General features: G+C 39.7%; 2 long non-coding RNA genes across 2 annotated transcripts in view; one reads left to right on the top strand and one right to left on the bottom strand.

Annotated features, from left to right (window-relative positions):
• Window positions 1-22,031, bottom strand: part of LOC141796948 (uncharacterized) — a 187,776-nt gene extending 165,745 nt beyond the window's left edge. Inside the window, exons 1-2 of the long non-coding RNA XR_012598911.1 lie at window positions 21,898-22,031; window positions 20,773-20,896 (exon numbers count right to left, since the gene is read on the bottom strand). This is a non-coding gene — a long non-coding RNA (uncharacterized LOC141796948). The remainder of the gene's footprint in view (window positions 1-20,772; window positions 20,897-21,897) is intronic.
• On the top strand, window positions 22,032-23,785 carry LOC141796952 (uncharacterized). Its single transcript, XR_012598913.1, has 3 exons — window positions 22,032-22,155; window positions 23,556-23,634; window positions 23,733-23,785. It is a non-coding gene; the product is annotated as an uncharacterized LOC141796952 (long non-coding RNA).
• Window positions 23,786-24,070: the final 285 nt, after the last annotated feature.

Below are 24,070 nucleotides of genomic sequence, written 5' to 3'. Positions count from 1 at the left end.
GCAGATCTGTTCTGTAGCTCATGCTAAACACCTAGCCTGCTCCAGAGAAGGTGAAATACACTTCCAGCTAGGGCTGCATGATATGGCCAAAATCCAATATCTCAATATTTTTAGGCTAAATCTCAATACACAATATATATCTCCATATTTTGATTTCTCCTCGAAATCACTATAAATTAATGTTCAATCAAACCCTTTGATACATAAAATGACATCAGTATAATGATTCAAGCAGAAATTTTAGTTGAATTTTTAAAATTTGAATGCAAAAAGGGGAAATCTCAATAAGGTAAAGTTTAACAAACCTTTTATTTTAAACCAAACTTCATGGAGTCACATATTTTTAGTTACAGTAAAATAATTCATTCAGATTTATTCAAGTGGCTAAATCTATTATATTATATTATATTATATTATATTTTATTTTATAATATATTATTTTATATTATATTATATTTTATTATATATTATATTATATTATATTATATTTTATAATATATTATATTTTATATTATATTATATTATATTATATTATATTATATTATATTATATTATATTATATTATATTATATTTTATAATATATTATATTTTATATTATATTATATTATATTATATTATATTATATTATATTATATTACTTTCATTTCCATAAAGCAGCTACCTGGATAATGTTGGTCATGCTGAAAGGACTCTAGTGATTTCCGTCTCTGAGCCTGGGGTCTGGTTGAATTGTATTGCATTTGGGTTTGTCCTCTGATAATATCCCTGCTAGCAGTATTTTGGTATCCAGCTACAAAGTAGCATCAAACTCGTGCTCCATGTGGTGCTTTTTTCTTGTTGTGGAGAGTTGGGATAGAATCAGGGATCATACAGGCAGCAAAGCGAGCCCAAATAAGCAACTACCGGGAACCCGCAACCCGAAACTGATAAGACGTGTAAGCGACTTTCTTTTCTAATCTGGTATTCTTTCCTATTACCAAAAACACGCATGCTCAGGAGAATTTTTCTGGGTGGGCAGGGGAGCGTGGTGCTAGCTGTGAGAGGAGCACCGGCTGAGCAGCAGAGAGTGAAATAAGCGAATTACCGAAGAGAATTACGTTCCAATGTCTGAAAACATTCAGGCTGCTGTTTGTACTCAATGATTGCAATACAGCCATTTTATGCATCTCACGTGCAAAAACGCGCAATACATCGAGTACATTCAATATATCCCCCAGCCCTACTTCCAGCCCATTTTTTTTCATGATGTAGCCTCATAATCTGATTGTCAGAGAGGAGGAAGAAGAGAAAGAGTCAAAGACTGGACCAGGGACATGTTTGTCTTTCCTGTATTATTTTCCAATGAAATATTTCTGCTTTACTGGAGTCTTTCTATAGAACAGACAGATAAAAGCACTAATGTGTGGAAGCTCAATGTCATACTAAATATAAAACCATACTCACTGATTTTACCAATATTTCTAAACCCAACGTTTCACACGGATCCAGGAGCATTTATGACCAGGGCTTTAGCTAAATACTCAGTCAAAACTGAATTCATGCAGTAACAACACATCAGAGCAACAAAGTCTTTAGATGGAACTGGCAGGTTTTATCATATCCAAATCATTACAACTAATAATGACTAGTGGCATTATTTTTACTGAGAGTGCAGTGTTTACAAGTTGTTTCTGTTGTATTTGGTCCTCCTGCCATAAGTTATCATTAACTCTCACACTTTTATACAAGTAAACTCTTTGAAATCTTACATTACCTTATTAAAATTGCTGACCAGCTTTGTGTGACTGGTCAACACCGTGTTGTGTGTAAGGGTCAGTGTAGTATAATAACCAAAAGATACTGAACTTGTTTTACATACAGGCATCTGGTCTCAACTGAGAAAAATGTCTAAAGTTAAAAAGTGTTTGATTGCATACTTCCTACCAATTTTGTATAACCTGAGCTGTGGCTCAGGTACAGTCTTCATCTCTCAGTCTGTCAGAAGGTCAGGGTTCAATTCAAGCCCCAGTCACATGTTCAAGACACTGAACCTTAAATTTCTCCTGCTATGTGAAAAGGTGAATGAGAAAGTGTAGAAGCGCTTTAAGTGGTCAGAAATTCTAGAGTGAGCAATAGTCTGACCTTGCTGTGCTTCTTTCCCACTGTAAACATATCCTCTAAACTACAAAACTCTTACTGAGCAGCACTGCTGATAACCTTGTATAAACTCTGATTAAGCAGCAGAAATCATTGATAGTGTTTACTGTCACTTAATCACAAGCAATTAGATTCAGTGACTGCAGTCAAACCTTCAAATGAATATCTTTTCAGGATACTGTATTAAGAAAAATACTGTCTTCTCAACTTTTAAATGACCTCCCTTGGGCTTCAGCACCAGAAGACAGAGAAGTCTGGCTTTACACTCAAAGATTAATATTCTATGCTGAAAACATTTCACACATACAAGTTTTAAGATCTATGCCTCTGAACTGAAGTTGAAAGCCTCTCCATACAGTGACTGGCTCATAACTTGGTTGGTAACAGCAAGTAGTGCTTAGGAGATGTTTTAATTCTTTAACATGAGCGTTTATAGACTGCCAAACCCCTGCAACCAGCCTTTCTTCACTAGCTTGTGTTTCAGTTCTTCTGTGAGTATCCCCATTGAGGTTTCTTTGATCGGCCTTTGTGAAAGTGTGATTCTTGCTTTTTCTCTGTTTTTCACCATGAATATTTCTGCTACTGTGCTGCATGACCAATTTTGAACATCATTTTAACCACATTATCTTGTTGAGATGTGACTGCTGTGCTTTCATAAGGCTTTCAAGAGCAGGCATTCAAGTTCACACCACTTACTTTATGCCTTGGACTGCACATCATATAGGAGGTTTTCTCGTGAAGTAAGAGCATTTAAAGTTTTTCATGATGAATAAAGAAAACCAATTATACATAACAAGTAATGGTTCTCACTCAGCATGCCTACATTTTAACATTAAGACAGTATAGTTTAGACAGCCTGAAGTATAATGTCCATGCTTTTATACCTTTGTGGTACAGTCATATGAGGCTGAAGTCAGCCAGCAGTAACCATTTATTAATCTGAGACAATCTGGTGGCTCAAAATCCTTTTTGGTTTAGGGGGACACATTGCAATTGTTTGAAAATTAAAGAATGAATGAATTTGTTTGCAACTCATTATTTTTGATTTTATTAAACTGATCAGTTCTGCTCATGCACTGCCTGGCAAAAAATATGGCAGCACCAAAAAAAGGCCACACACTCTAATATTTTGTTGGACCACCTTTGGCTTTGATCACAGCCCACATTTGCTGTGGCATTGTTTCAATAAGTGTCTGCAAAGTCACAAGATTAATTTTCATCCAGTGTTGCATTAATTTTTCGCCAAGATCCTGCATTCTTTGAGGCACTACATGATGGGTGATCACTTCATCTGCCTCTCTTCTTACCCTGATGGCCCACCACTCTGGAACAGAGTCAATCTGGACTCATCAGACCACATGACCTTTTTCCATTGCTCCAGAGTCCAAATTTTATGCTCCCTAGCAAATTGGAGCCATTTTTCCGGTTAGCCTCACTGATTGCTGACTGACAGTGGTCAGACTCTCCCATCATCAATGCAAGATCTTGGTGAAAAATTAATGCAACCCTGGATGGAAATAAATTTTGTGACATTGCAGAAGCTTATCGAAACAATGCCATAATATAATGGGTGCCGTATTTAAAAGCTAAGGGCGGTCCAACAAAATATTAATGTGTGTGACCCTTTTTTTGGTGGCAACTTTTTTGGGGGGCCGGACAGTGTATAAGGGCATGGGTGTCTGATGTCTGCACGGTGATACCTGCTGAGGATAGGCATCAAACTGCATCAGAAACAAATGGCTGACTTCACTAACGCTATATTATAGAGTCAGTGAATGAAAAATGTAGAGTCAAAGGAAACAAGCATTATTATGCAGAGGATTTTGTAAAGAAGGAGGGATGCAGACCAAGATGTGACCTCAACAGCTTGTGTAACATCAAGGTTGACAACCCAGAAAGGTTTAAGTGCATTTCAATAATGCTTCAGAATATGCCATTCATTCATATAGCAAAGATAGATGCAAGCCTTACTTTCTTTTCACACTTCCTGATCTTCATACTTGTTCATACACTGCAGATACATCGAACAGAAGTTGGCTCTCTGTGCACTTTGGGATGAGGCTTGTCACTTGCTATCACATTTGGCTTCAGAGGCACAGCTATTAGTGCCCTGTTCTCAGCAGGGTCAGTGGCTTTACAATGGTTTCCCCCAGCACTTATAAAGATTGCTATGTTTGCCCGCTCTGTTGTGGGAGCAGAGGGAGACCTGGACCCTCTCAGAGGACGAGACCTCGATGGAGATGGAGGTAACAAAATGCAATTAAGTATGTGTTGTAGCATCTGCAGGTCTTGGACAGAGCTCAAATGAAGTGACCAGAATGAAACGATGGCCTGGGTACAAACAGCACATCCCAACTCCCAAGTTGTCAAATATGCAGCTTTGTCAGTGGCCAACTACATCAAATGATGACTGTAGGTATCGCTCTGGTGTATATTTACTGGATGGGGCTCTTGAGCTAGTGTTTTGATGAGAGGCTACTAAAAGTCAGATGTTTATTTAAAGACCCTAAAGTCTGCTTAGAGTGGTGGTCAGGGGGTGGGTCAAACAAAAAGAGGATATCTTTTGAAGCAATAACAGTCAATGATGAATTTAACGATTCTCACCAACATATTTATGGCAATGCTACTGTGGTATTTTACTCAAAATCAAAGCCACCATCTTCCCCTAATAGCTTTGGTGCATGTAGAAAAACACATAATATTTGTGCCTAATCACAACAAAACCATCAACCCCCAGCTCTTAGGGGTGATGGATACAAGGATAAATCCAGGTATCCAACAGAACAGCAATACACAGCCTCCTGAAGAAAAGTCCTGTGCTACCATCACGTCATCCCAGATTAGGGCTCAATCATCTTTTTTTTGGCTATAGATTCTACATTATGTTGAACATGCATGTACTGGTGAAAAAACGTCAATTTTAAGTTTTGAAAAATCTAATCCTATGCTCAGTTACTGCTAATAAATTAATCTCAGGACCCATTAACGATTCTTTGCCAAGCTATGGCAGAGTTGTGGGGGCTTTGGGTGAAGCTGGCAGTCAACCATTAAGCACCTCCCATCAAGGTTTCCCATTCCCCAAGGCAGCCTTTCCCAAACTATGGGTCACGAACCGTATTTGATTAGGTCGCTAGTTGGTGGAGCAAAATGTGCAACATACTTGGGAAGTAATCCTCTGAACTAAAATAGTTCAGAGGTACAATAATATGTTTAGATTTCCAAAGACTTAATGCACTTAAAAATTATTCTATGTAGCGTACTCTTAAGCTGTGGTATTACTTTTTGATTTTAGTTTTTGTAGGCAGAGAAAATAGCCTTTGAATCTGGTACGGTATTTCCCTGTTAGTGCTTATTTCCTTGTCACCAGCAATTACAGTCTGTGTCTTACTGAGGGAGAGGAGACAACTTTCTACTGTATCTAATGTCCTTAGTGGTCACATAGAGCTCATACAACCCCACTTCAAAAAAACTGAACTATCCCTTTAATATGTTAATCATAATTGTGAAGTTTGTCTAAGGAGAACTACAGTAGTGACTAGAGGATCATGAATAGTCAAGTACAAAGGAAGGTTGAGTTTGGGTCCCGAGGAGACACCAAATTTCTTTTTTGGATCTTGAGCAAGAAATGTTTGGGAACCCCTGCCCCAAGACGTTTGTTGTTTGTCTCCCTGACTAGTAACTGGACTGGAGTCGAGTTGAGGGATGCCATCCACAAGCTGACAGACGAAAACAGAACAAAATTCGGATCTCTGATGGGTTCCAGGATTACATTCCTGCTCACAACACCAAATGCTGAAAAACTGGCAGCTTAACAAAAAAAAAAACAGAGCACATTGATACCAAAACTGCCCACAAATTCAGATTTTTTGCAGTCTCTGGTTATGTTGCCTACAATTTCATTGTTTGTCAGGATTAGCTAATTGTTTTGGTTTTGTATCAGTATTGTGTGATGGTGGGTTCACAGGCACCAGTGACCACAGTTTATTCTATCTAAGTCTGGTTTCTGAGTTTGGGTAGACAAGACACATCAGCGCTGTATTGCTCTGTAAATCGTTGGTTAGAGAGCCTGGAGACTATTCATGTTCTCAATGAAGCTTGCCAAAGTGAAAGGCAACAGAGAGAGGGTTTCTGTCGCAAATCTAATCCTCTCTTGACACCTGTCATCATTCACTTTTTTCCGAAGAGGAGCAGTTTCAGTCTGTGGGCCTGAGAAAAAAAAAGTATTGAATAACCCCCTTGGTCAAATATTTTTTGAGGAACTTGAGGCGGCGTGATAAATTAGGTGGCCCCATAGATCGATAGAGTCTTCCTTCTTCATAGCCTGAGATGGGATTTGTCAAATTCAGGGCAAGAAAGAAGTCCATTAAGTTCATCACACTGACTGGCTGTAATTTGGAGGAAAGAAAAAGGGTGAGGACTGTGTGTTTCGGCCTGTGTGAGGAAGAAGTGTTAAAGGATAGGTGTCTCTTAAAAAAGACCAACTCAAACTTGGCTCAGATTTTGTTATTCACATATGGGGGTTCTTTCCTGTGAGCCCTTGCACCCACTATCATGAGAATGGGACTCTTTCTAAGGTGTGCATTTGCTTTGAAGCACATGAACAGAGAGCAGATCTTTTTAACACTACTTTTTTTGTTCAAGACAACTTTTTACCAGACACAAAGTGACAAGGTAATGTATCAATAGCGTTGTTGTTTGAAATGTGACAACAATCAAACTTTGTAAACTAAGTTTGTAGTGTAGCTTAGTAACCGGCAATATTTAGCACTGCTCGCAGCCCAGTGCTCTCAGACATGTCTGTAACGTGTAATGTTAGTGAAGCTTAAAACCCCACTAAATAGAGCAAACAAAACCAAACTCTTCATTTTATTAATTCTCTCACGTTTAAACAGATCACTGCAGTATAACTGCTGCAAAAGGGTTTTAATGCACATTATCACAAACAGCTCTGCTCTTCTGTCCTTTTTCTGTTTGACAATTCAGCTCCAGTGTCCAGCAATACTACAAAAATAAGTAAAACACAGATCTCTCATCTCACTTTTCAACTCTTTTGACCGGCATGGTGTTGTCACAGGGACTTCTACTATCTGTAAATCGATCCTGTCCGACTAGAAGGGGAAGCTGAGAAACAGCCTATTTAAGTGCTGATAATCTAATTTAAATTATGGAGTACAATCAGGCATATATCTAGAAGTGAGGCCTTTTCAAGATCACTTATAAAAATCCTTACAGGGACTTTCAGTCAGTTGTTGTGATGTGATGTAGTTAATGAGTCTGTGAATATGTGCAGATATTGAATCATACAGGCCAGGTAGGAGTGCAACGGCAATGGTGACACTGTTTATAAAATCTGTCATTATCTAGTGAAATTACTGAAATCATCAAATTCTGAAAAGTCAATTGTTTTGTCTCTGGTAACCTTTCTGCTAATGCTGCTCCATGCCTTTTCAATACATCTTGGCTGCGCTGACAAAAAGGAATAAGAGTGTAAACTAAAGGACTTTTTTTCCCCTTATCTTGGACTTTGTGCATCAGTGCTTTGAAAATTGTAATCTTTTTTTCCCCTTCTAAAACACTGGAAACATTTACACCAGTGGCACCATTTTACTTACATGTCAGCTTGTTGCGACTGCACTTGATCTTCTTCTCAGTGTGTAAGGAAATTGAATGTTGCTGCCAACTGTGATAGAATGTGGCTTGTTAATATGGAAATGAAACCAACTTAACAGAGGAAATATTGGTATAAATTATCATCAAAATGTTAGATACTTAAATATTGCCCATAAAAAAATGATTTTTTTAGCTGCATCCTTAAAACAAATGAAAAACAAGTTATGTGCAGTGGCTACATGGTGGTGTAGTGGGTAGAGCTGTTGCCTTTCAGATTGATTTCCTGACAGGGCAGGTGTCTTTCTGTTTGGAGTTTGCATGTTTTCTCCTTTCTCCCACAGTCGAAAGCCATGCTCAACAGGTAGAGTGGTCACTCAAACTGCTTGTAGCTGCTGTGTAAAAGTCTGTCTGACCCAACGACAGCTGGGATATAGGTTCCAGTCCTTCATGACATACCACTCTGAATAGCTTTTAGAACACTTTGGTTATACTTGTATTAGCATTTAGCTATTAATTTAAAACTCTCAGAGTCTGTTAGTTTATTAAAAAAAAAAAAAAAAAGTACTTAAAAATGGCTTTTAAGTATTATGGCTATGCTGTAAATTAGGGCTGCAACTTTGGATTACTTTAGTGATCGATTACTCTGGCAATTATATTAACGATAAATCGCTGAATGTCACTCAAAGAATCAACAGTATGGATAAAATAATAGAAAATATATTGTTACGTCATCAGATTAAGAGCTTTATGGGCAAAAAGGCATATATACAAAAATAAGTCCTTAATCTTTTCACCTGCAGGTCAAACAGCAGACCCCTTCAACCCTACCACTATCCATAGGAGCTAACGCTAATGCTAACACTGGTTTAATGAACTCCTTGTGGTTTTCGAACGGGTTGACGATTTAATAAAAAGGCAAAACGAGTCTTGAAAGACATACCATACATTTCACATCATATAAAAGCAGTGTATGTAGGATTTTGTAGCTCCTCAACTCGCTGTTGAGCTCCCCAGCTCGTCATCGATGGGACCGACATGTTGGCGCTTTAATTGCTGGTCATACTGCCGTGCCATGCAAGGTCATTTTTGCAAATGTTGCAACACGCTGTGTGATTAACTCAGTGTGAAATACACCCAAACTCTGGAGTTTTTTGGATGGCCGACTTTTCCGACTTTGCCATTATTCGCATGCTAATTGTTTCCCTCACCTGCCAGCTCAGCTTCTCCTCCGCCACGCTGATCTGTTTACATGTGTCGCATAAAGCCCTGCAGCCCAGGTAATCTACACTCCAGTCAAGTAGTTGGCAGTAATGCACCTTCAGCTAGGTGACAACCGCCAAATAATCCAACAAAAAAGGAAGAAGACAAATAAACTGAAAACAAACTAATACTGTAATGACACGGCACAGTGCATCCATTATGGAAAAACATTGTTTACGCTATTACTAAGCAATCTTAATTGATTCATCATTGTAGCCCTACTGTAAATAATTAATGTACATGATAAAATGAATTTTATCAGAAAAAAGAAACTGCAATCCAGTCTCAGTGATACAGGTCTAACCCATGCTAGCTGCAGTCTGTGAAGTATCAGACTGAGATAAAAGTCTGAATTGATTTCTGCCTGTCTGCACATTTCACTGAATTGTAAAGAAGTACTTTGAGAGGAATTTATAGATCAAGATATCCAAGTCAAAAGTTTTGACAGCACATTTTTTATGCCTAAAACAACCAGTTCTTCCACGCAACAACAAGGCAAACCATCACAACAAATCTCCCCAGAAAACAAACATTTTGAGGAACATGTTTCACAGCTGCAGTGCAGTGCAGAGATGTTTTAAATGGTGTTTGTATCTAGTATTCATGAAGTCAATGCAGTAAAATACTGGAAAAACATCACAGTGATGCACAATTAAGGAAGGGAGAATCTTAGTGAGATTAGACATAATGTCACAGGGTTATGCAACATAAATAAACAGTTTCTGGTTACACAATGCTCAGCATCTGAAGCTAGAACATGATGCTAGCAAATCTCAGTTATGAAAATCCTCCTGCTCTCTCAACTCTTTATCGTGTTGCTCTGCCGATTTTCATGTGACACACAAACTGAAAAATAAAAAAAGCATCTTGTCATTTCCTTTTACATAGGCTCTGTTCTCACAGTCTAACTTCTGGCATGCTAATGGCTAGGAGTCTTAATTAAAATGTCAAGGTGGCGTGATGTCCCATTAAGGCTCCCCTCCCCTCCCCATGCCTTTTCTGCTTCTGATCCTCCCCGGGGACCTATTAAGCCCAGGCCAAAATGATTGAAGTTCAAAGAGGTGAGCCCGAAGGTTGGACGCTCATCTCTTCGCGCTTCGCCGTCATCCCAGCATCCTCCAACCCTGACCTTTAGCAAGACAGCCGTCCTCGCTAATGTGCCTGCATATCTAATGAGAGGAGGCTTTGGGCTCAGACCTCCCTGTCAGCCGTGTAGGCGATAATGCCACCCTCCTCTTCTTACCCGCCTCCATCCACCTCCACACTGACTAAACACAAAAAAAAGCCAAAGTAATTCATCAGGCTCTCCTGTCCCTCATTGTTGGGCCGTCCTTTGCCACTTTGCATCCTTTTCATTCACCTTTAGCACTTTTTTTTCTTTGTACTTCTCCAGCTGTCTCTCTCCTTTCTTTACAGTTTTGTCTCTCCCTGTCTTCTCCGCTCCAAAGAAAGGTTATTGGAAAGGACAGGGCAGTGCTTGCTTTTCATGACGGGTTCCTGTGCCTGTCACCAAGTGGCAGAGCCATTCTAATGAGCCTCCCTCACATACTGATGTAATGAAACCTCCAACATGTGAAATCAGATTGTAGGGCTGTCAATAATATGTATGTGATTAAACTGAGCAGACCACAGCATGACATTGAAAGGGAAAAGGCTGAACTCACTGACCAGACTGAAACTGCAGGTGTAACCACCTGTGTCTTCAAAGTGGAGTGATGAAGCTGAAATGACTGATTTGACTGAGAGCACCATTTGTGAAAACTGGGGGCAAAATTTAGAATGACTAAGCTAATCCAATGTAGATGACTCTTGCATTTCCTCTTTGTTATTTTTTGTGTCTATTTTTAAAATCAGCTAAGAAAATGGTTAAACTCTTCCCTGAATCATCCATTAAAGGTGAAATCAGTGCATGGATAATGATATTGCTGTAGATTCAACATAGAAGGAGGTATTCCTCCTCCAAAATGTTTTGGAGCCTTGCAAATAAGTCAAAAAAGCAAGACCAATGTAATAAAAGACCCATATGAGCTGAATATTGACAAATAATTGTTGGAGATCAACACTGAGAAGAACACACAACCGTTTCTTGTCTGACAGACTCAACAGAAAGCATTTTAAAAATCAAAGTGTATGGAAAACAGTTTTTGACACGGAACAAAGGAAAATTAACCACAGTAAGACACTGCATGTATAATTACAGGTTTGCTGTCAAACGCCTCCAAAATGACACGATAGTGGATAAAAGAATCAGAAATTGAGTTGAACAGACTTTAGCCTCGTACATTAGCATGGCTTTTCAGTAAAACAGGTAAAAACAGAGTTACAAAAAAACAAACGATACAGTAAAGGAACAGTGAAAATTACATTGGGCACACATACTTAAACACATTGATGGGTCAGAATTGTTACGCACAAAGCGGACGAATGCACTTGCTGTTAAATGAGGGAACAAAGTTTAATGGCTTAATTTCATTGTGTGTGTTTTTTTAAATCACATTTGTCTCACTTCTTTATGATAAAAGCAACAAACTGGTCTAAGGCAGCTTTGGGATGCTGCTAATGAGCTTTGCCTGTGTTTGTGTGTGGGAAGCCCTGTTTCCCTTGACAGCTGTAATAAAGCAGGCCAGAGTAGTTACGCTAATGACCACTATTTAAGTGTGTGTGAGAGAGATGAGGAAATGGTGTAAACATGCACATACCTTTAACATGACACAAATATCATCTCCTCTTCCTCCTCCATCCCATCTCAACCACAGTAACCAGATATTCAAAGCACACACAGCTCTACACACTTCCTCCACATGTCTGAAACCTAAGGGACCCCAGCAACCTTCCCTGTTGACCTCCCCTGAGACAATTATCCCTACCCAGTAACCCCCCTCCTCCACCCCTACTTCTTAATGGCCGTGGGTGGGATGGGGTCAAGGTAATCACTGGGCCATGAATATTTGTACCCACTCACTTCATCAGCGTGAGATTACCAACAGGGAAATCAATGAGCGGTGCCCTAATGAAGGATCTACACTTGTGCCCAATGGACCTGTTCGTTTTTATCTTTTCTCCTAATATGGTATCAATGAGGTCCTCGGATGGCTCGATGGCTTATGCATCATACAGCATGTGGCACTGGTGTAAAAGAGCACGTGTAGCAGCAACAGAAGGAGGCAAGCTACTCACAAAGCATGCAGAATGTGCCAACTTCCAGTACATTCAGGTTGGTTTAGTTGTACATTAGATGACACATCAAGCAGCGGGGTTGCTTTCATTAGCAATCGAGCTGAACAAGTTTGCACAAGCTGAGTTACATTCATGTCATAAAAAAACTATGTGTCGTGTCAATAAAGATAAAACAACTCTGACAATGTTATTATAGAATAATATCAGTGTTTTATGGCAGTGAGAGTTGTATTTGTTCAAATGATGTCTGCAGAAATAACCCAATAAACAATGACACTTTGTCAGCATACAAGCTCTTGTAAAGTCAAAATTATTTGTGGGTTTTGCAGTTTTGTGCATGGAAAATATCCCATAAACAAAGATGGAACAGATATACAGCTCCAGGAATCCCCTAGTTGGGTGCATGTGAGTAGATTTTTCTGTTGGTTTCACATATTTTAAGTTTCAGAGGCTGACAACTGTCCTCCGTTTGCTCTCACACATTGCACTTTATATGATGCATGTACAGAAGCACAAACACACACAGAGAATGTGTGCACATAAAACACATTTTTCCGTGCCAGAAATACACATTCACACGCAGTCTTTTTCTTGTGCACAGCAAACGCACGCACACACACACACACACTCTTTCAGACACAAACACACAGAAGCAGTTGGCCCTCGGTTTGCCGCGCTCCAGCGACCCTATCTTATTAAAGCCTGTCAGCATAGCTAGCACTATCATAAGCTTTTTATTATTGACTCGGAAAATATGATAATTTGGAAATCACAGGCCGCCTCCTAAAGACTCCACCGTCACTTTCAATTTTAGCTGCTCTCCCTTCTTTTAATGGGAATGATGAGATAGCGGGAACTTCACAAGCTTCACAATTTGCACACTTTCTCTCTTCTTCCCTGTATATCAGATTATTTATTTATTTATTTATGTTTTTTTAATTAGTACAATATAATTAAGGTCTTTTACCTATTACACCTTCAAAGAAAGCTAAAACTAATTTAATTAAAAGCAGTATCTTTTTTCATAGAGAAAACTGAATTATGTTTGAAGTCAGAAAGATTGCCAGCTGACAACATGTTTTCCTTGCAGTCAGCTTCTTTATCTAACTTTATGTTTCCTTAATTGATCCTAATTTGGAAACATTTTGACGCTGGGTGCACACCATTTTTTGACATATGTTAGACAACTACTACATGCAATGGTCATTTTCTGCTGTGTAAATGAAGTAGAGTATCAGTAAGTTGAAGCTGAACACTATTTTTCTTCCGGATCTTGCAAATTAAAAGTGCTTTCTAAAGATGCAGTTACTCCACAGATAGTAAGTTTGCAGCTGAAAGTAAATGCCAACCGAGATGCCTAACTCATCCATCCACAGATTTTCACTTCTCCTCCTATCTGCTCTTGTTTGCCTCCTCCCTCTCAGAGCTCTCAGCATTCTGGGATTACCTCCCTATCTATTCTTCGCATTCCCAGAGGCTCGCCGTGTGATCCATAATTCAACAGAGCCCCTATTTCTGGCCAAACTCGAATTTGAACTGTCCCATAATCTCCATCTGGCACTTGGAGGCTTAATCGGAGTAAACACTGTTGCTTCAATATTTTATTGACCCTCCGTCTTGATAAGACATAATTGGCATTTCTAATCTGCAGTGAGGAAATCTCAGGAACAGGTCCGCTGTGCAGCACACGGGTGGTCAGTCCGAGGAGGTGAAGAGGAGGGTGGTGGTTGGGGGGAGACGGACCAACATACAGTACAGTAATCCGCCTTTCAGGAAACATTTTTGTGCTAACAGAGGGCCTACTCCCTCCTGGAAAGTGCAAAAAGAAGTTAGCCGTGAACTGTGGTCTGAGAGAGCACTCTAGCTTTCTGACTGTGACTGTATAATCCTCTCCATTTGAGGAGGATTTGCCTGGAGAAGCTACTCGGAGAACAATGATTCCTCTCAGAGTGATTCTGAGAACCTCTCAGGATATAAACTGTATGTTCTTACTATTTAAAACAAATGTTATTGCTGGTTTTAGAAGTTGTCTTTAAATAAAGAGTGCTCTGGTATGATATAGTTATTTCAATCTGTTTGATGTTTGCACTTGTTTGGAGTCAACTAGGTAAAGCAGAGGAGCATCTTTATCAAAACACTACAAGAATTCATCTTTCACTGCAGACCTTTGGTGATTTGCAATGTTTGCCTTCATTTTGCACTATGTGGGCCGGGGGAAAAAGATATTACAAATAGCACCTTAGATGCTGCCACGCTTGCTGAGCCAGTGATGCGATTTCGAAGGTGGCTTTCCAGAATTCCCCCTCCTCCTTCTCCTCTCCTCTTCCCTTTGATCATGTCTGTTATTGTCATCTCACAATCCCAGTTTAAGGGGGTGGCTTCTTGGCCTCCTGCCCGTCCTCACAGATTTTCACAGAATCAAATCCTTGAAACTTCCCCGAAAAATCGTCATAAAACTTTTTACTCCCGTTAAAGAATGAGCAGCAGGATATTCTGTTACAATTTCACACCACCTTAAACAACAGAATGGGTTAGCTTCCGAAAGATATTTATCCATTCATATTGGGCTGGAAATAGATTTCTTCAGGGCCAAAGGTATTTCTCCCAAGGGCAAGACTTGTAAAAGTGAGAAAGATGGAAAGTTGGTCAAAAGGAGCAGCTAAGAGCTAATGGATCAAAATTACCCCTGTCACAAAGTTTGGACGAGAGCTGACAAAATTGCATTTTTTTCCCTCTAACCTCTTCTCTCTTCCTCTCCCTCCTCTCATACACCCCAGCATCTCAATATGAAACGCAGACAGAGAAATCCATCTGTAACGCAGGCATTGTCAGCGACTCGCAATTTACACCCATCCTTCTCTGCAGCTGTTCCTGTGCTTGATGGCGTGATAAATTAATCTTTTTCCGTGCCACTGCGTCAATTCTTTTAAAAGAATACATTAAGACACGTTAGAGACATTTTTTTCCTGAAGTAAACATTTTTTTCCATCTCCTCTCTCAGTCACCATGACAAATCATATTCTCAGATGAAGAGACAGAGAGCGGAGAGAAAAGAGGGGGAAAGGAGAAAGGAGAGGTGAGAGCGACAGGGATGAGTGGAAAAGAGAGAGTTTTGTGGAGCTGAAGCACAGAGCTGCACACTCAGTCAAAGACTGCGATTTAAGTATTCGTCAACACTTCCTGAGGGCAAATATAGTGGTCATAGCTGATCAAGCATAAAGCCTGACATTCATTCTCATTGCCAGTGATGACAGAATGAGCAGTACTCAGGCTCATTCCCCGACAGTCAAACCTACAGAAATCAACAGGCAGCCGTAGTTTGTCTCTGTTTGTCTCCGGAGCAACACAAATTGTCCATCAACTACAGCAGGCATCACCACAGAATTCAAGTCACAGCTCGCATCCTCGCACATTTTCATTGACGTAAAGATCTAAATCCCCTCCAGCTGTTTCTGTAAGATACCCTCGCACAGCCAAGACTCTTGTTTCAGATTAAGTTCTCAAATGAATATTAGCTGAAATGTTTTTTACAAAGGCTGACACAGAGGTACAAAATATGCTAGCTGTTTTCTTTTATGATTAATCTCCAGTTATGGTTATACTCCCAGCATTTGTTCTCTACAACAATAAATCACAACGGCACATAACTCAGGGCAACAGTACTTCACGAGCTGCAGGACAGAAATCTGAACTCAATCGTCTGATTTCAAACCAGAGAAAACTCTGATCCGAAGGAGACTTTTGTTCATCTGAATCTGAAGCAGGTAAACACATCCCAGTGAGCTGTAACTGAGATTTGCATATAATCTGGTTGAAAACAGGGTGAAATCATGTCTGGACTTCAAAGATCTCATTTCAAACATCTTTCAACTGGTTGAAATGTGATTATCACATCAAAGTGTCAGGGGAAACAAAACTATTGTAGAATTTTGATAAATTCTTCATTTTGGGGAGAAAAGAAAGACATAAATGATTACTGTGACAATAATTATGTAAAGCAATTTTCCAGCAGTCTCATCGATTCAAAGACCTAATTTCATCATCTTCAATGTCTGATTCAAAATCATAAATATAGCACATTATAGATTGCAAGATGTTAACAAAAAAGTCAGTAGATGTTGTGAAGAGATCTGTGTGAAATATTCTGGACATGAAGTATAACCAGACCAGGATGATCAACAGCAGAAAACAGCTGACTAATGTGCAAGACAGTATGAGAAATGGATGTAGGTTAATTGTTTGTTAAAGCAATGGCTTGATTGCTTTTGAAAAGTCAGTATATTAGATAAACTGGAACAAAACAACAGTTGAAATACAGAGAAAACTTCAACGAATGTCAAGTTGTTAAAACAGCAACATTTTTTGTACTAGCAAAATAACGCTAGCTAAAAAACACTTCATAGAAACATATTTAATAAGTATTCAAATCTAGAGAAAAAAACAAAAAGAAAAAAAACATGGGAGGAAGGTGGCCAGAAACTATTGCACCACACAACAACTGCATAAGACAACTCCTGAAACTGACTGAAAATAAGTTGTGGAAATGATCTAATCATCTGGATAGGGATTCTTAATCAAATGCTCAGACAAAAAAAAAAATCAGGTCTAAATGTTTGCTGCAGGGGTTTACTAATCCTAACACCTCTCACTGCCTGTCTGCTGTGCCTCTGAACCAGTTACATTTGACCAGAGTCCTCAGCATTTGGTTGATCAGACAAAGCAAAGCCAGTCGTGTGAGCACAAGAGTAAGAAAGTTGGATGGGTTTCACAATGATCACACATTACAGATTTCTAATCAACACTTCCTTTGGACATGAGTTATCAGGCTGTGCACAGACAAGTGTTGAAAGGAGTGGCTATAAGGAAGGCCTGAAGAAAAGAGATGGCCTTTTATTGGCAGATACAAGCCAAGGAAACTGGTTCATCTAAAACTAAAGCACTTTTAAGTTTTACTAATTGTGTTTCCCATCACACAGTGCGGTTAAAGTAACTTCCTGGGGTTGCTACTTTACAGATTTAGCTATAGGTAACCCTTGCTTTACCTTCTTCCACTACTATATTAAACCTTTAAGCTTCACATGGCAAAGGCTTGCCTCACAGTTGGACTAACCAGGATCCACTTGGCTTTGAGCTCAGCTAGAGAGGGGCTTTAAGAGAGTGAGAGAGAGGGTGCACAGGTGTGCCTGGAGATGGATGAGAGAGGGATCAAGATCCTCCAGGGACACTGAGACCTCCAGCTCCCCACAGTGCAGGAGCCCTGCTGGGCAAATGGATCACTCGGCCCAGGGTTCTCTCAAAACAACTTAGAGCACTTGAGGAAGAGAAAAAAGGGGTGCCTGAGAGCACCATAAGTCTACTTTAGGAGAGATTTATATTTACACTGAGGCAGATTGTGAAGGCTTAGATAAAGGTAGCAAAGAAAAGGCTCGTGCTTCCACAAACACAACACAGGTAGTAAGGTGGAAAGCACACATATGTGCCCTTACACTATATATTGAATTGCACAATGCATGCATGTATTTGAATATCAAACAGGAGCCATGAGCCAATAAGCTAATAGAAATCTTTGACTAATGTGGGTTTAAATTATTTGGCGTTAAACCAAACAATATACATGGTTTAAATCAGAGGAAAACGTGTGCATATTGTGTGTGCTACCTTGACTTTAAAGGGGCTGCGAGGAGTTTATAAGTGACCTTGCAAAAGCCTCCCTTTTAGATATATGCCTGATTGTAATCCACACTTTAAAATTAGATTACCAACACTAATATTGCTGGTTACAGGTTATTTCAAAATGCTACTTTTAAGTCGCTATGACAACGCCACACTGGGTAACAAAGTTGAGTAGTGAGAAGAGATGTTTGTGTTTTATTCTGCTGAAAACTGTGTCTGTGATTAATTTTGTAGTGATGGTGGACACAGGAGCCTAACTGTCAGACAGAAGAAGGACAGAAGAAAGCTAAATGGGGGAGTGATAGCACACAGGCTACATACAGGGGCTAAACTGTGTGTTATAATGTTCATTTCTACCCACGTGCAGCAGTTATTCTGCAGTGGTCTATTCAAAGTAGTCTATCAATAAAATGAAGAGTGAGGTCACGTTAGCTCTGCTTGGTAGATGACTGGAAGGACATAACCAGGATTTACTAACATTGCTTATTACAGACATGTCTTAGAGCACCAGGCTGCCAGCTGTGCTAAATATACACAGCTAATAAACTACTTACAAACTGACAGTGTTTACTTGTTGTCACGTAAGCCTACAGATAAGTCAGAGCATCAGGCTACCGACAGGGCTACATATAGCCGGCGACTACGACTTTTGATTGATGTCACGTCTCAAACTGTAGTGCTACATAACTGTACTGATAAATACTCTACCTTGGTGGGTTGTATCTAGTGAAAAGTTGTCTTGAACAAAGACAATTTGTTTTGATCTAATCTCCATTTAATTCCAAAACAAACACACGCTTTGCGAAAAGTAATTTACGACAGTGTGCGAAAGACTTGGGCCAGAAGGTGGCGAAGCAGTCCAATTAAAACAGATCCTCCTCATAGCATCTTTAAGTGTCAAAACTCTCTTAAAAAGCAATTGTCCTAAAAGTGTTAGGACTCTATTTCACACATAGAGGATATAAGCTGCATCAGATGGAGCAGATCCACATGTGAGAACATGGATAGATTTTTAACTCAACCCTCTGAGGGTTAAAACTGGCACATACACAGCCAGTGTCAGCATAGCACAGATTGTCAGAACCTCCTGCATCAGCCAAGACTATTTTGAGCTTTTTTTTCTGAAATCTTAAGCCCTCTTTCACCTTAGGTGCTCTGGTTATGAGAAACAATTTCCTGTGTGCTGGTTCCCATGGAGACTCACTAAGGACCACAGTGCAGGTGTGAGCCTATAGTGGTGAAAAAAGGAGAGACAGCGCAAGTTAAATGCTGCTCAGATGGTTTAGTAAGCCTGGTGAAATACAGAGCTCATCAAAAAACAGAAGGAATACATCCCGTTTCCTCTCGTTTGTCATATCATTAAAATGAAAAAGAGGAACAACATGTTGACTACAAGATATTCACAGTCATGTTCATGAACTTTGCTAGGTCAGACAACTCATCTGGGACGTTAGGGGGAGCGCTGGCTTTACTTGCCAGAATTTCAGCGTGTGGAGTATAGTGGAAGGCCCCTGTTGTGACCAAATTAAAGGATCTTCTTTTGTTTGACAAACTCCGCAGGGGAGATCAAGCGTAGGCAGAAATCCTTTTTTTGCTGCTGTTTCTAAGATTTCAGTCTTTTTTTATTTATTTTTTTTCCACAGAAGAAAGGATGTGAGGCTCTGTCAAGATGAGCCCCCTGCAAGGAAGCAATTAAAAGCTCGGCCTTGTGAAGGTCTCGCCGCAGTACAGCCAGAAAAACAGCCTCGTGATCGGGACGGAATGGAAAATGAAAAGCTTGAATCACTTGTTTGATAACAGGAGTTTGTTGCAAGTTTAGCGGAGCAGCAGGAATGCACCATAAAGGAGGCTCACACATGCTTGTCAATGATAAAATGTGTGAGACCGAGTTTGAATGTGTTCAAGGGTGATGAAACATGCACACATCAGACATAAAAAGGAAGAGAAAAACAAAGCTTTGATACTTTGTTTTATCAAACTACTACAGAAAGGAAAAGACAGAAAATCCTTTCATACCTTCCAGAAATCATTTGGGTCAAAGAGTCTTCAAATGCATGTATGCTCCTACATTGGATAATGATTTTGTTTTGCTACATCTGGTTTGAATTCGGTTTAGACAGGCTGTTGCACTTGATTCTGTCGTACTGATGCAACCTGCGGTAAGGTGAGCTTACCTTACATTTCAGTTTGTCAGCTGCTTTCTTTGTGAAAATGTGTTGCCAATCACAATGGGAACTGTTTGCGCACACGTCGAGCATTTGCCGTTAAGATGCTAAACTGTCGTCGTGGTGAATTAGCATGATCGTGCAGTCGATGCGTAGGGTGACATGAGAGAAAGTTGTCTTCGCTTTCCGCTGCCAGTTGGCATAAAGAAACAGGGTTTTGAGACAGAGTGGGTCGCGTGGGATGAAGAGGATGAGAGAGATTTTCAGTAGAGAAGGGGGCACGATTATCGCAGCACTATGACTTCAGATGGATGAGGATTCATAAAAACAGACACTGGAGAGACAGAAAACAGATGATACAACACTGCAGTGTGAGCACTGCTGTATGGACATGGGTGTAGAGAAGGTGATCTGTAGCTTCAGATCAGGAATTTGAAAACATTTTACCAGCATGAAGAAATTAAAAGTGATAAACACGCAGATGAAAATTTTTACACATCACATCATTGGTTCAGTTCAACTCTAGATAAGAGTCAGACTAAAAGGACAAAGGAGGTTGGGATGAACTTTCACTTCTGTGTGCACAGATTGTGGTATATCACTGCTAACAAGGTGCACGCTCTGTGAAGCTACACTGTCGTAAGCATTGCCCCTTTGTTTGGTTTATTCGCACATTGAACAACAAACTGCACACATTTAGCCAGTACCTCTTTCTCACACTGCTGCTAAGAGCAATAAAGTTACACTTACTTGTCTTGTGCTTGCTCGGCTGTAGAGTTTAACTTCCTGGTTTGGCAAAAGATGGGGCTGGGGGCCGAGCCTGATTTAAAGCAGAGGAGGAAGTCAGGGACCATACCAAGAGCTCTGACAGCATCTGAAGATTCAGGATTTCATCATGTTAGGTTTTGGTAGCTTATTTCGTGTTTTTCCCCACCAGTGTAAATGTCCCCCATGTTTCTTTTCACTAAGGTTTGTCTTTCTAAGTTATGCAACATTTACCTCTTTTAAAGTTACAGTGTGTAGAAAGGGGCATATTTAACAATATCTGATGATCAGATTCTAGACTGAAAGGCTTTCCTGCCGAGCTCTCTGGTCAGTGAAGTGGTGGTAGCCTTTGAGGACCAAAGCTCCTTTGAATTGATGCATGATGAGCATGGTCTTGCATTTGTCAAGTTTTCACCATTAATAACACCTACCACTGCAAAGTCTTTTTCAAATAACAACCATTTACCTCTTCTTTGTCTTCTTAATAAAAGTGCATTTTGTGCGGCTACTCTCCTAATGTAAAACCACATATGGTACTACTTTGTCTCTTCTATTGTACTGTAGAAACATGGCAGCGCTAGATAGACGCCTCAGTAAAGACGGCCTGCACCTGTGTGGATGCAAAAGGCTCATTCTTAAGCAAGATGTTGTTTTCATAGGTAGGTTAGAATAAACCAATCTGAATATGTAGGATTATTATTCATATTAAAACCAAGTCGGTTCTGCTTGTTGCCTCTAATGACCAGTGTTAGGCCCCTCACTGAAAGAAAGTAATGTATTACTCAATACTCGTTACTTTTTTTTAAAAGTAACAGTATTCTCCCTGCCAAAAGTAATAGATTACATGGGTGATTATATTACTTTTCTTTACACCCCACAAATTTGGTAACTGTTCACTCTCGTCGTGATTCAAAGTTTGCACATGGCCTGTGTGTGAATGTCATCAGTGAAACTGGCAGCAGGTGCGTTTTTCTCTTTAGCCTATGAACGCATCGTAGTTACAGGCTATACGAAATACTCATCTGTTCAACTGAGGACGAGCCACAAGTTTTAAAATCCAGTCTAAGTTCAACTAAGCTGAAAGGGACCTAGTGCCGGGACACATTTTACCTCTGACAACGATGTTTCCGTCGTCTTTCCTCTCGGGAAAACCAGAGCGATGGGCATTTTCCAGCGTGTACTGCTACCTATTCAAGCTAGCCAGGGTTGCCAGGTCTGTATGACGACTGATAAAACAAGCCTATCTGCCAAACCACCCGCGGCAGCGCCTGAAAAGACGCCCAATTCCGCAAGAAAAACGCATATCTGGCAACCATGAAGCGATCCACCATGCTTGTCGGCCGACCAGCGCGATTAAATCAACCTGAGGTACTACTTTGAACCAGTAGCAGTTACAGTTAACAACAGTAAGGGAGAAACGAGTTACTTTTTGCAAGAGTAACTGATATATTATAACTGGAATTTCAAGAGTAGTTCGTTACTCTTTGCTAATGAAAGTAATATTACAACTGTAAAGCGTTATTGCCCAACACTGTTAATGACTGTGCCCTGTACCTTTAAGGGCCCTGTAACTTTGTTTAGTTGCCTGAAAATTCCTCCCATCGCTCTAACCACCTACCCAACAACAGACCACTTGTGTTTATATTTCACAAATATATGAGATTGTAAAGACTGAGTGAAGAAAACACCAGGGAGGCCTGATTAAAAAAAAAAAAAAAAAAAAAGATATCTAGCAAAGCCATGTTGCACACCTTCTGTTAGCTGTGTCAAAGAAGTAAATAAGAGAATGCAAACAGAGGTACTGTGGGGAATTTGCAGTCAGTATATATGATGGTAAAAACCTGCTGCTCACTTTTGATCAAAACGTATGGCAGTTGTCTCTAGAGGGGCGCTTTTCTGTCTCAACTTAAGATCCAGCTTCAGGTAAAAGCAATAAAGTTGAGTTAATGTGATGTTGCCTTTGGTGGAAAAACAAGCATTTGTTCATCTGCAGCAATTATTTTGAGTGATCAATAGGGAAGACCCTTTAGAGAAATTGAACTCATTTTGATGTTATTCGGGTTTATTTCAGATCTGGATTGACCACAGCACACAAAAGTGAAGTATGAATAATTCTGCGTGCAGAGATTGTAAACTGCAAAATAAAAACGTATTGTAGAAGATAAAAAAAATTCATGTATATATATCTATACTTTTAGGAGAGTAAAATATATATAAAATAGCAAACAACTGCAGTGTAAGCTTAGTATAAACTAAACCATGGAGCCATACCATTATAGTACTGTTTCACTCAGACTCCCTAAATGAAAAAAAAAAACATATTATTCAAGTATTATTCAGGAGAATGCTTGATTTTTTTGACATCCTCAAGAAGAGATGGATGGAAATGAAGCGAAATAAAGACTACTCATAGCATAGGGCTTGTGGTGGGAGGATATTCTGTAGAAAGTAAGGGTGTAAACTTTGGTCAACATTAAACATTGGCTGGCTCATAGTTGTATTTCTTCCGTGGCAGTTTTAAAACAGGAGCTGTGCCTCGAGGACAAACAGACCTGTGCTTGCCTCGGCTGTGTGAACTTAAATATCTGGGTTTTATTTGAAAATATATGCCAAAGCCAGAGGCTGTGTTGAAATTGTACTTCTTTTACCTATATGTTAGGCTAATCACACTGCCTCCATTTGTCTTATACTCTGCTACTTTCCAAATAAACAGAATTTATTTGTTTTTATCACTTTTGCAGCTTCTTAATATTTTAACATTGTTTCAGTGAAGCCGGCCCCTCTGTCTCCGTGGAGGCTCACTGGCCACAGCCTGTGGGTGCACTGTGGGCAGTGTCCATTCTGCAGGTGAGTGCTGTTTTTTGGTTTGTGAAATACCAAGTCATTTCTGTTGTATCACTCAGGGTTGCCTCATCCTATTTCTGAGTCTGTTTTTTTGTCTGCAGGATAAAAATCAAGGCGAAAAAACTGCATGTACAGTATCAGTTCTGTAGCTGAGCATTTTACTTTTTTACTGATGTATTCAGTAAAAAAGTAAAAGTACCCGCCCACTGCTGGGGTTAAAAGGTTAAGAAGGAGCAGAAGATTATTGAAAGAAATTGCATATCTATATGTTAAAAACAGATAACTCGACTGGGAAATTCAAACTATTTATCATCATTTATTCTTGGTTTTCGAAGACAGTTTCAACTAACAAAAAAAATAGTTGCATTTACCTCTTAAACATTTTTGAGTTGTTTTCCCTCTCACAAATACAGTCCAGTGTGTTCCATCCTTTGTACAA

This window comes from Halichoeres trimaculatus, unplaced genomic scaffold, assembly GCF_033239565.1.
Source record: "Halichoeres trimaculatus isolate MK-OKI-2021-1 unplaced genomic scaffold, fHalTri1.1 fHalTri1_scaffold_1, whole genome shotgun sequence".
Taxonomy (NCBI): domain Eukaryota; kingdom Metazoa; phylum Chordata; class Actinopteri; order Labriformes; family Labridae; genus Halichoeres; species Halichoeres trimaculatus.
Note: the sequence above shows the minus strand (reverse complement) of the source record. Positions and strands in the feature narration are given on the sequence as shown.